Source organism: Pinus tabuliformis, chromosome 7 (genome assembly GCF_031772625.1).
Source record: "Pinus tabuliformis cultivar Carrire ecotype Pingquan chromosome 7, CPIR1, whole genome shotgun sequence".
NCBI lineage: Eukaryota > Viridiplantae > Streptophyta > Pinopsida > Pinales > Pinaceae > Pinus > Pinus tabuliformis.
Genome location: NC_142293.1, coordinates 263,575,761 through 263,588,724, shown reverse-complemented (window position 1 = coordinate 263,588,724; position 12,964 = coordinate 263,575,761).

The window sequence follows — 12,964 nt, the reverse complement described above, 5'->3', positions numbered from 1 at the left end:
ATTACATCAAGTTAGATCAAAAATTACATCACAAAGCAAAACTAGTCAAATTGGCCGAATTTCTGAGCTGGAAGGTGAAAAATTGGGCAAAAAACCACTATGCGCCGCGCCAATTTCTCTGTGCATCGCGCCAATTTGAGACTGAGTTTGAGGCATTTTATAAAGTCCAAATTGAGCCCAAGTGTGCTTGTTGGAAAGCCCTACCTGTCTACTTTCCAACCCAAGTGGAATTTCTGAATTTGGTGCCCATTTTCCCATCCAAAACCGCAATCACGCAAGACTGCTTCCTGTGTGTGAAATTAGGGGCAGAGAGGTCATTTTTAGGTTGTTTTTGACCTCCTAAGGACTCAAAACTTGCCAAAACTTCTTGGCCATGCACCAGCAGCCATAATCTTTCATGAAAAATCCAAAAATATAAAATTTTTTGCATTTGGAGCCTCCTATCATAAGCGCACGCCACGTGGCGCAGCACATAGGGAGAAAAACCCTGTTTTTTGTACAAAAATTTGCAAAAATACCAAAAATGCCCCAAATTTATTGAAATTTGGGCTAGAGCTTCTTCATTAAGTGTTATGTTGGGCTAAAGAGGCTTCGGACAATACCTGAAGATGATCAAGCTCCCTTTGCCTCTTTTACTTCTTTATTGCCTTTCTCAATTTTGCCTTTAAATTCCTGATTCGGGCCTTGCAGACCTTGTTTTGTGCCATGTAGTGGAAATCCATGTGTCTCAGCAATGAATGGTCTTTGTCAGCCTTATCCAACAACCTCTCTAAGTTCATGTTAACTCTCTTGAGATTGGCCTCTCGATCCTCATTAATCTCTTGCTCCAATGACGTGAGCTCAATTCTTCTCCTTTGTGCAGCCTGGCGATTCTCGCAAATGTTTTGTAGCTCCATGATTGCTTGCTGATCCTAAAGCTATTTGTTCCTCTACTCCAAGTACTTCATGGTCCACTTAGCTCTCTCCAAGTTAAGGGATAAGGCTTGGATCTCTGTTTTCTGCTCCTGGATGATCTCCCTAAGTTTGGCACTTTGTGAGCCCATATTTGTATCATCATCATGAATGAGAATGAAGTTGGTCTCTCTTTCACCTGAAGGCTCATCTGAAGGCCCCTAATCCTGCATTGGCCTCTTTCCTTTCTCATGTACCTGTAATTCTGATGGAGGAAGTGAGGCCCCTTCCACCCCGGATGGAGATAACACTCACTTTGCCGCTGCAAACAAATGTCGGGTGTGTTAGAGCCTAAATTTGCCTTAGGCTGAGGGAAGGCAAAATTCAGGGTAACCACAAACCACGCTCAGTCTGGTAGCTAGCCCTACGAGAACAGGAGAGGGCTCTCTTCGGGTCACACTCAGGAAAATGAACAAGAGGGTCTGAGATGACTCAAAAATGAATACTGATTTTAGGCTAGGTAAATAAATATGATAGAGGTATTTTGATGAATGACTGAGTTTTCTGGGATGTGTGGGACCAAGGAACAGCATGAGTAGAGAATTTAACTCAAAGACGCTGATTATTTTGTGAGGCAAGACAGATGGAAAGTCTAGCAATTAGATTTGAAATAATATGAAGTGGAGAGATTGCTTAAGAGTGTGAAAAGGGCATAAATACATGAATCCTTTTCAATAGAAGAAAACATAGAACGTGAAAACTATCCCAAGGCAGAGCAGTACACTGAATTCTACCTTTTCTTACTTAGAAAGCTTTCACTGGAAAAAAAATATGAATGAAAATATGGAACATAACGAAATACATATGAAACACAAAGAAAATACATTTGCTAAACTCACGCCATAGGAATCTCATGAACCAGAGCTGCAACCTTTCATTAATTCTCTGTCAAAATGTACAGTGAGTGACTGGGTTTCTCTCCCACAGTTTCCCAGAAATTCCAACCCTTTACAAAATGACTCTCAATACAATAAATAAGCTTTTCCATGAGAAAGTTGATCAACCCAGGAAATGAAGAGCCAACCATCAGCAGTTACATTTAATTTTCTATGAGGACCAATTAGAAAAAAGCAAACATGAGCGTAGATTTTTTGGGTGGCTATTCGCCTTCATTTGGCCACTTGGATAGAAGCCAAAAATGTTTTTTAAACTTTGCCTTTGATGCCAGGAAAAATGTATTGTAAATGAGTGGGCCCACTTGGAGAAAATTGTGAATCAAAATTTCGCGGAGCGGGAGTGATTTTGGCCTTTGGGTCTCTGTGCGCCGCGCCAAAAACTGTATGCATCGCGCCACTTTGGAGCTGGTTTTGAGGCACTTTCCGAAGTCCAAATTGAGCCCAAGTGTGCTTGTTGGAAAGCCCTGCCTATCTACTTTCCAACCCAAGTGAAATTTCTAAATTTGGTGCTCATTTTCCCCTCCAAAACTGCAATCTCCCAAGACTGCTTCCTGTGTGTCAAAATAGGGGCAGAGAGGTCACTTTTTGGGTGTTTTTGACCTCCTGAGGACTCATAATTGGCCCAAAATTCTTGGCCATACACCAATGGTCATGATTTTCAATTGAAAATCCAAAAATGTAAACTTTTTGTCATTTGGAGCTCCCTAGTGAAAGCGCGCGCCAGGTGGCGCGATGCACAGGGAGAAAAACCCTGTTTTTTGCACAAAAATACAAAAATGCCCCAAATTTCTTGAAATTTGGGCTGGAGCTTCCTTATCAAGTGTTATGCTGGGCTAAAGAGGCTTCAACCAATATATGAAGTCGATCGATCTCCCTTTGCCTCTTTTGCTTCTTGATTTCCTTCCTCAATTTCGCCTTCAAATTCCTGATTCGGGCCTTGCACACTTTGTTTCGCGCCATGTAGTGGAAAGCCATGTGTCTCAGAAATGCATGGTCCTTGTCGGCCTTTTCCAACAGCCTCTCTAAGTGCATGTTAACTCTCTCGAGATTGGCCTCCTGATCCTCATTAATCTCTTGCTCCAATGATGTGAGCTCAACTCTTCTCCTTTGTGCAGCTTGGCGATGCTCACGAATGTTTTGTAGCTCCATGATCGCTTGCTGATCCTCAAGCTGTTTTTTCCTTTGCTCCAGATATTTCATGTTCCATTTAGCTCTTTCCAAATCAAGGGACAAGGCTTGAATCTCTGTTTGCTGCTCCTGGATGATCTCTTTAAGTTGTGCACTTTGCGGATCTGTATCTGTATCATCATCATGAAGGAGAACGAATTCGATCTCTCATTCACCTTATGGCCCCTCATCATGCATTGGCTCCTTACCTCTGTCTTGTACCTATAGTGTTGATTTCGGAAGCGAGGCCCCTTCCACCCCGTGTGGAGATAACACTCGCTTTGCTGCTGCAAACAAATGTCTAGCACTCGTCTGATATGTGACGAATATCGGCACACTGGCGGTCTCATGGTGCTCGTACTGATGAGAAGGTTCCCCTGTCTCAAATTTAGTCTTTGGAGGTCCTTGTGAAGCTCGGAAGAAGTCACAGGAGATGAAATCATCCCAAGTGATACCCTGTAGATCAAGCTGATGTACCACCAAAATCTTGATGAGAGCAAGATGATAAACACTCTTAAGTTGTTGCTGAGGGGTTTTATGTTGTATAAAGGTGGTCATACTCTCTATGTTCCGACAAATGAAATATGGGATGTTCATCATCCGTGCCCTAGTGAAATGCATGAGCAACCTGATGTGATAAGCATAAAGACGAGAGAATCATCCCTCACAGCTGAAATATTTCATAATCAATCTCATTAGTGGAGCATATTCATCTTTCAGATACCGGAATGGAAAGACTCTTTTGAGCTGCCTCAAGAAAGTGGTTTTAATATATGGCTCATAATGATGCCGATCAATCTTCTGCTTCTTGTTCCATGGTTCTCCAATGTTTGGTATGCCGGTTGCTAATGAGACAGATTTTGGTGTAAGTGTGAAGGTGACACCAGCTAAAGTATCTTGATCTCCATGTAAGTGCAGCACGAATAGACGAGCCAGCTCATGATGAAATTGAACACTAGCCACCTTTTGACAAAACTCAAAGCATGACTGATGCTGGAAACACGACATAGCAAGAGGGCAGGCCTACAATTCTGTAAGGGTGGTCTGTTCTTCTCTAACATGTATGCCACTTTTGTGAGGCCTATGGGGAGCCCATTCTTCCGAGGATGAGTCGCTTTGGGTTTCCATTTCATAGTCTGATGCATGTTCAGATGCCATGACTACTATTTTTCCACTGCCTTAGAGAAAAAGATGTTGATGATAAAACTGTGTTTGGACTGCTTTTGTGATGTGTTGAAATCTGGCAAATTCAAGGGATTGAAAGGCAATTTGTTGCAATTTTGAGCAAAATCAGGCTTTTATGTGTATGCGCCACGCAGCATACCCAGTGCGCCACGCTATTTGAGTGCACCACGCCCGTGTTATTTAACACTGTGTGGTTGCGCCTAGTGCGCCGCGCCACTCCACCTGTGCGCCGCGCTCCAACCTTTAACACAGTCACGGCCTTTCAAACTGCAGTTTGTTCTTCAACCTCCAAATTCGACTTTGCTATAAGATTTCATGAATGTAACTTGATACAAATGATTTATATACTTGGAGAAATATCTTGCAAGAGTTGGATTTGATTTTTTCTTTCTCCAAAACCCATTTTGTAATGTTTTCACTTTGGCACTTTTTCACAATTAATACAACTCTGCTTTTCACACTTCCTTTTGATTTCTTTGACTAAAATGATGAAAGTTTTGGCAATTTTTTGCAAGGGTAGCCGACATAGAATTTGGCTAAGGAGACCAGGGCTGCGCTTGGAGAAATCCACTGAGAAACTTTTGAAAATTATTACAAATGACAAACTGTTGACTTTTCTTCAAAGCAGAGTTTTGAAGAACAGTTGTAATCTATCAACATGACGATGAAAATATTTGAATCACTTCTTTATAAGAGCCTCCCTCTGGCCTTGCTAGCTTTATTGGACATTGTTTGAAGACCAAATGACTAATCCCTAGACTTAATGACCAAAATGACTCTTGTCCATTAAAAGATCAAACATTGATTGTCTGTTGGAAATAATACTGAGAGGGGGGGGTGAATCAGTATTATCAGATCAGATAAAACTTTTCAATTTCATACTCAGAAACATATACGTGACTTCAGTTAAGTTAACCCGCGTGTACACGCAACTGTGTCTAATGAAACTAGCGTATACCCAGAGATCTTATAATTCAGTTAGCTTAATCTTCAGTAAATGCATTAGATCATTATTAAGCAATTTAACAGTAAACAGATGCAGTATAACAGAACAGAACATCACACAAGAGCCACACACATGAACACCATGATATAAGGTGGAAACCCAATGTGGGTGAAAACCACCTGCTGCAATTCGTCTCTTTCTTCTTTAATGAGAAACTTCTTTTACAATGTACTGGTGCAGTCCTTTACCAGTACGCAGGCTACAACCTGCAGAGGGCTACAACCCTCTCTCGTTTTCCAACTACTTCTGGAAGGGAGCTACAACCCCCTCAGCTCTTGCACTAGCCGATCCATTTACTAGTACGTAGGTGCTGACCCTACAACCTTCAGGGACCACGTTTCATCAATTTTCAGACTGGATCCAAGAGTACAAAATAAACATTACTGCAATACAATCATCCACTTAAACTTGCATCATAATTCATTAAACAACCCAATACTGAATCACTGAAACCCTGTCATCAAGTACACAGAACCAAAACCAGAGCCCAGAACTCTGCAACAACCACCAGAATCAGCAGCAACCTGAAAAATCAAATCTTATTATGTATACGCTACTTCACTGTACCAAAACCGCGTGTATACGCGCTTTCACCAAAGGAAACCCGCGTGCAGATCTAGAAATAGATTCTTATGCCTTCGCTGTCAGATTCGACCCTTGCCAAACGTCCAGAACAGATAACCAGCAATACCAGATCCTCTCACTGCATCAGACACACAATGCATGTCTCTTTGCCTAATGATCTTCTCCTTATATAGCCTTAGGCCTTGTTCAATACCAAGAGCCAAAACCATAGAAACACAATACCATCAACCTCGAAACTAGGGATCAACACGTCCATCGAGACACCATGGTCCAAAACCATAGGCACAACTTCCAAGGACTAACTGCCACGGACCAAAGGTACTTTTCACATGTACGCGCTTTTACTGAAGCCAACCTGCGTGTACACGCTGATTCTCCTTGCTGAACCTGCGTATATCTCTTTCTTGTCTTGCTGTACTGAGATCTATCCTCTGATTAAGTTGCCATCACCTGTACCAACCTCTGAGCACCTGTACCAACCTCTGAGTGAGTTGCCATCAAGGACAACACTTGAAACATAATGCCAACATTGTCATGGACTTTAATACACATTGATGAAAAGACCTAATCCAGCAGGTACAAGACATGAGGGGAATGAATGATAAGGCCCTTCCGTCAGATTATGGCATGCCCCCTAGCAGAATGCAACTGAGTGAATGGAGCGAGACACCTAAAAATGAAATGTAGAAAGAGTTTTGATCTCTGACGGAGGACTGACAAGACCGACTCTAAAATTGGCTCCAATGGGGAATGGTAGCTCCTTGGAGGTGCCAAGAACGACAAATATTTGGGAGAGCAGATAGTGCCTTCGTCCATTGGGCTATGGAGTCATCACTTCGACAAATGACACGCAACTCTTGACTCATTTATTGATTGAAACTTGACTCAGACTGACTAAAATTTGGACTTAAAATGACTCAAAGACTAACTAGACAAACTCAAACCAAAACTGAAATAAAATGGTATTTACAATGACAATGGAAACAGCAGAAAACTTTTCAGAAATGGTACCACTTGAGTAGCCGACCATTGATCGGCCCTCCTAGACAATCTTCCCTGTTCATTTCCTTCAGAAGAAAGACATTCTGACCTCGATATGCTACAATCTTGAAGGGACCTTTCCAGAGATTCTCGAATTTACCGTGCTTACCCTTTTCCTCATTCCTTGCATCCCACTTCAGCACTACATCATCCAGCTGAAATTTGTCTGCCTTTTCTTTTCTTTCATAAATTTTCTTAATCTTCTCTTGCAACTTGGATGTGTTTTTGAAAACTTCTTCTCTGGTCTGTTGCAAATGGATCATTTGATTCAATCTTCTATCCATAGGATCATCTTCACTGCCGACTTCCTGAAGAAGTTTGACTACAGGGGCTGCGAGAGAGGTAGGAAACAAAGCATCAACTCCATACACAAGCTCAAAGGGGGACATACCAATGGATTTCTTCTGACTTACCTGATCTTCCCAAAGTGCATTGACCAACTTCTTATGCCAGATCTTCCTGTTGATTTCCAGTAGCTTCTTAATGATGTTGACCAAAGATTTGTTAGAGGACTCTGCCAATCCATTGCCTTGCGGATGATAGGCAGTTGAGTGACCCAAAATGATGTGATATTTATGACAAAACTCTACCATCCTTTTTTATTTGAAAGTTGCTGCATTATCAGTGATTAACTTATTCGGGCAACCAAAGCGAGACAAGATGTTATTTTCAAGGAATGAAATAATTACCGCATCTGTAGCTTGTCTGGTGGGAATTGCTTCGATCCATTTCGTGAAGTAATCTGTTGCCGTGAGAATCCATCGATGCTGACCGGAAGAAGCAGGATGAATTTCACCAATGAAATCCAACCCCCATTGCTGAAAAGGGGCACTCACCTCAATGGGCTTAAGCAACAAAGGCTGTAATTTCTACCTTCCTTCAAAAATCTGGCATTTATGATAGCTCTTGACCACCTTATATACATCAGCAAACAATGTCGGCCAATAGTATCCGGCTCTCATAACTTTATTTGCTGTTGTTTTCCAAAAACTGTGACTGCCACAATATCCTTCGTGGAAATCTTCCATGACTTGCTTTGCTTCTTCTTCCACCAAACAGTTCAAAAGAATGCCACCAGGATCTTTCCAATAAAGTGCAGAATTTAGAATGCAAAACTTGGCAGCCTTTAATTTTAGAGTTCTAGCTTTGTTTCTAGTCATGCCGGGTGGTGGTGACAAATTTTGAAGCACATATATGATGTCAGAATACCACGGAGAAAGAGCAAACATTTCAGATAGATGAATTGACGAACCTTCCTCATCCTCATCGGACATAGCAGTGATCAGATTTATGTCTAAGGCATTCAAGTTTGATTCAGCCATTAACTTTGCCAATCCCTGTCCTTTAACAAGCTTTGTGGGCTTTATTTCCACATCATATTCCAACACAGCTGCAATCCACTTGCCTCGTCTTCCTTCCGGATCAGTATGCACTAAAACATCTTTGAAAGTAGCGTTAGGAACATAAGCCAAAATATGAGAATACAGAATGTATACCCGAAAATCTTTCAATGCTTTCACAAGTGTGAGGGCTTGCTTCTCAATGATGTTGTACTTTAAGGATGCATCTCTTATTGTTCGGCTGAAGAAAGCAATGGGTCTTTCATGATCATCTCTTTTCTGCATCAACATCGCTGCCATAGTATGCTCCGAAGCGAATGAAAACAATATAAAATCTTGAGCGTATTCCGGGCTGATTAGAACTGGAGCTGAAGAAAGAGCCAATTTGACTAAATTGAGAGATTTTACAGCCTCTTCCGTCCACTTCACTTGGATATCCTTCTTAAGCATGTTTGTGATCTCTCTTAGGTGCTCAACAAGATTAGGTACAAAGAGGCGTAAAAAATTCATTTTACCGTTGAACGATTGAATCTCATTCTTATTCTAGGGCAGATCGATTTGCTGAATTGCTTGCACACATGCTAGATCAATATGAATGTCATCCTTTGAGATGATGCACCCAAGTAGTTTGCCCTCCTCCATGGCAAACAAGCTCTTTTTCGGATTCAGCGATAGACCATATTTTCTACACTTTTGAAAGACAGTTTTTAGATGATACAGGTGTTCTTCATCAGATTTGGAAAACACCGTCAAATCATCAAGGTATACAACCAAAAATACATCCTTCTCATTTTTGAAAGCCAAGTCCATTGCCCGCTGGAAGGTGGCACCCGCGTTCTTCAAACCAAAAGGCATTTTAGCGTAATGAAAAGTTCCCCACGGAGTGGTGAATGCTGTCTTGTCTCAGTCATCTTCATGGACAGCAATTTGGTTATATCCATAATAACCATCAAGTAGTGACATACGAGATGCTCCAACTACTCACTGAAGTATATGATCCATTTTGGGCAGTGGGTAGTTATCTTTCAATGAAACTTTATTGAGATTCCTAAAATCAATGCACAAGTGAATCTCACCTGTCTTCTTCTGCACAGGCACCAAATTGGAGATCCAATCCGAAAATATAATGGGAATGATGATTCCTGATTTGTACAACCTGTTTATCTCCTTTTCAATTGATGGCAATAGTTTTGGGTTTAGCCTTCTCAACTTCTGTCTAAAAGGTTTCTGATTAGGCTTAATGGGTATAGTGTGTTGAATTATATTGGTATCGTATGTCTTCAAGTTAGAATAGTTCCACGCAAACACATCAGCAAATGAAGACAACAAACTGATGTATTTGGCTTTCATCTTTTGTGGCAATGCTTTAGACAGTTTTACCATTTTAGGATTAGCAGTTGTTCCGATATTGACCTCTTCAACGCCTTTCTCTGTTGGCTGCAGTGTTGGTTTGCGGGCTACGTCATCTTGATCAAAGAGTTCTTCTAAAGGTATCAAGCCTTTAGGAATGATGTTATCCTTTAGCTGCAACACGTCCATTTGATTGATCTGCACCTCATCTTTGCCATCATCATTTTCTTCATCAATTGAGGTCTCTTTGAACTTACCTTTGTTTTGCAAAAAATCATCAATCTCCTCATAATCTTAGAAAACTTGCCAATATCTCTAATTGTCGGGGACAGTCGGATGATGCTTGACATGGATTTCAAATTTATTGCTGGAGTTCATTGGAATCTTCAAACTACTGGTTGCCTTAGCAAGAGCATCAACAATGCTATTTTGAACACGAGGCACACATGTCAAGGTATATTCTAAAAATAATTTCAGGATGTCTAGAACTGCATTCCGGTAAGCCCGCATCTGAGGATGCTTTTCTTGATATTCACCTCTGACCTGCTTAATCACCAATTCGGAGTCGCCATATACTGCAATCCTCTTAGCATTCAACTTTCTTAGAATCTTTAGGCCAGCAATCAGAGCTTCATACTCAGCCTCATTATTCAAACAATCAAAAGCTAATTTGGAGGAGCATACTCGCACATTACTAGGCACCTTGTTTGGGGCGGAGAAAGGACTGCATACCCAAATACCAATTCCAACACCATCATTTCCCACTGCACCATCGAAATCCATGTTCCACAAACCTTCTTCCTCTTCTTCCAAGTGCCGAAATTCTGCTGGGTCTGTTTTTCCTGCTTGTTGTCTGTTACCTTCAGCTGATTTCTCAACAGTGTTTTGCTGTTCTCGTCCTTCTTTCTTCAAAACTTCTCTGAAATTGTCTACTATTTCTGGAATACTTTCTTCTTCTACTAACTAATTATCAATATCATTAAAACTATCCGAATAGAAAACAAAAGACTCTAGATCTGTATGTACATAATTAATTGGATGATTAATGGGTTTCTCCTTGCTTGTAATCATGTATTTCATTTTTTATTCCCGATACAGTTTTCTCATCTGGCCAAACACCGGAATTGTTGCATAGGAGAAATCTAGTTGTAGTGTCCCTTTCAATTTTGCTACCCAACAACTGGAAAGAAGCCTACCAAACCTGGGAGGAATATCCGCTACAACAATATCCATCAAAACATTCTTCACTGGGATTTGATCCAGACTTACACACAAGTCTTTGATGAGACCGATACATCTTACTCTGCTGGAATCAAATGAATAGAGATCATGTTCCGGGTGACGTCCAAACCCAGCTTATCCATGATAGCCTTGGGTATGAGATTGTGAGAAGCTCCGAAATCGAACATGGCATTATGTAACACAAAATCATGCAATCTTAAATGGATATAAAAAGGTGGCACATCATTATCTAGAGACTCACCATTCAATGTTGGCCCAAAAATCATTTCGGGTTGATCATCTTTGACATTCACCATATCAGACGTTGGATCACAATTTAAAATTTTAGAAACTTGCCCTCTATAACTGTTATTCTTCATTATTTCAGTCAAGGGAATGGATACCTTCAATTTAGAAATTTCATTCTCTAAACTAAAGATGGAAGTCTTTTCTACCTCTTTGACCGGGACTTCTTTCCTTTCCTTTTCTCTCGATACAATTTGCTGATTTGATTTTTCTACTGATGGTGAATTGCTGCTGTCAGGTCCAAGTGCCTCTTTGCCTTTCTTTTGTGCAACTGACAAATCATTCTTTGATGCCGAAACTTCCTTCCTCTTCTGAATTGGGTTAACTAGCACATCTCTGTTTCTAAGTGAATATTTCCACTGCTGAGCAGACATAACATTCATATAGCCTCTTTGATACTCCTCTGATTCTTCTTCCAAAACTATGTCACTTGCTAGAATGAAATCTGTGTCTTTGTGTGCAGCTGAACTTTCCACATACTCCTCCTCTTCAGTAATGTAAGTAGGCAAATCATCCAGAGTAAAGAAGTGGTTCTCTTCCCCTATTACCTTCCCTTCCTCATCAGACTCCGGTCCATGCACAAAATTTTGCTGAAGAGGTGTCTGTACTGGCTGTTGTGCTGTTTGATCTTGGGCTCGTTGATCTCTCTGCCTTATCCTATATTGTGGCTGCTGCTGGCCACGGAAGTTAGGATTTCTAACTTGTGGCTCAAGTTTGTCGAGTTTCACCCTTTCAAGCATCTGCTCTACCTTCTTGAGTAATTGATCCATCGAGGAAGACTCTTCCTTGACTGTGACCTTCTTTTCTACTTTTGCTCTAGCCATCTTGGACAGCATATTTGCTTCAACGCTGACCGAAATTTTCTGCATGTCTTCCATTGTGGCCAGCTCTCTCTCTCTCAGTTGATAAGCCATGTCAGCATCAAAACCATCAAGAAATTTTATCATGGCTAGTCCCACAGGTGGCCTTAGATGATCAGGAATTTCATTATAAATGGAATTGAATCTAATGCAGTAGTCTTGGACCGACTCACCAACGTTTCGTTTGATCTGCTCATATTCAGCCAAAATTTGAAGAGGATTATTTTTCACTTCCCAGCGGTCTAAAAATTGTCTTTACAGTTCGGCCAAGGTAGTGATACGTGCAGCTGGCAAACCTCTGAACCATTTCCTAACTTCACCTGCAAATGTCTATACAAAGAGTCTCATTGTTACATTTTCTGCATCGATCTCATGAAGGTCATAGAAATCTGCCATTCTGTCCACATGTTACTGAGCAGTAACACTGTGAGGGGCACCATCAAACAAAGGGATTTTGCTTTGATAATCTGCGGGCATATCATCTAAAACTTGAGGCAGCACAAGAGGTGCAAAATGGGCAGCCATCACTCTTGGTGGGTTTGATCTTGGAGGTATTGGATGGGTGTGTGTAGTTTGTAGGGAATGAACAATTTGAGTTTGAAGCTGTGTCGCAATATAATTATCAATTGACCAGTTAGCCCTTTCAGTTTCTAGGTCTACAAGAAATTGTGGATTGGGGACAATAGAGTCAATAGCCCTTTTGGATTTGGTCTCGAATAATGATATTTCAAACCGCTCATCAAACTCAAGCTCTTCAAGATACTCAAAAATGTCAGGACATGAATGGGATTTGAACACGGGAGTTATAGTGCTCTCTTGACGAAGAAGTCTTGGAATCAAATTGGAGTTTTCGTAAATATGAGGAGGATCTCGATCTGGATTGGCTCTGGTATATCTTCTTGAAGCCAGCGTGCTATTTTCAAAAAATCAACAAGACATGAATAACTTACTCAGCCTAAAAAATCTGAAACTTATCATCTGGAAGCTTAGAATTATCAGAAGTATGGGGTGTTTGTAAGTTAAACCTGCCATTTACGCAATGGATAAGGCTAACAA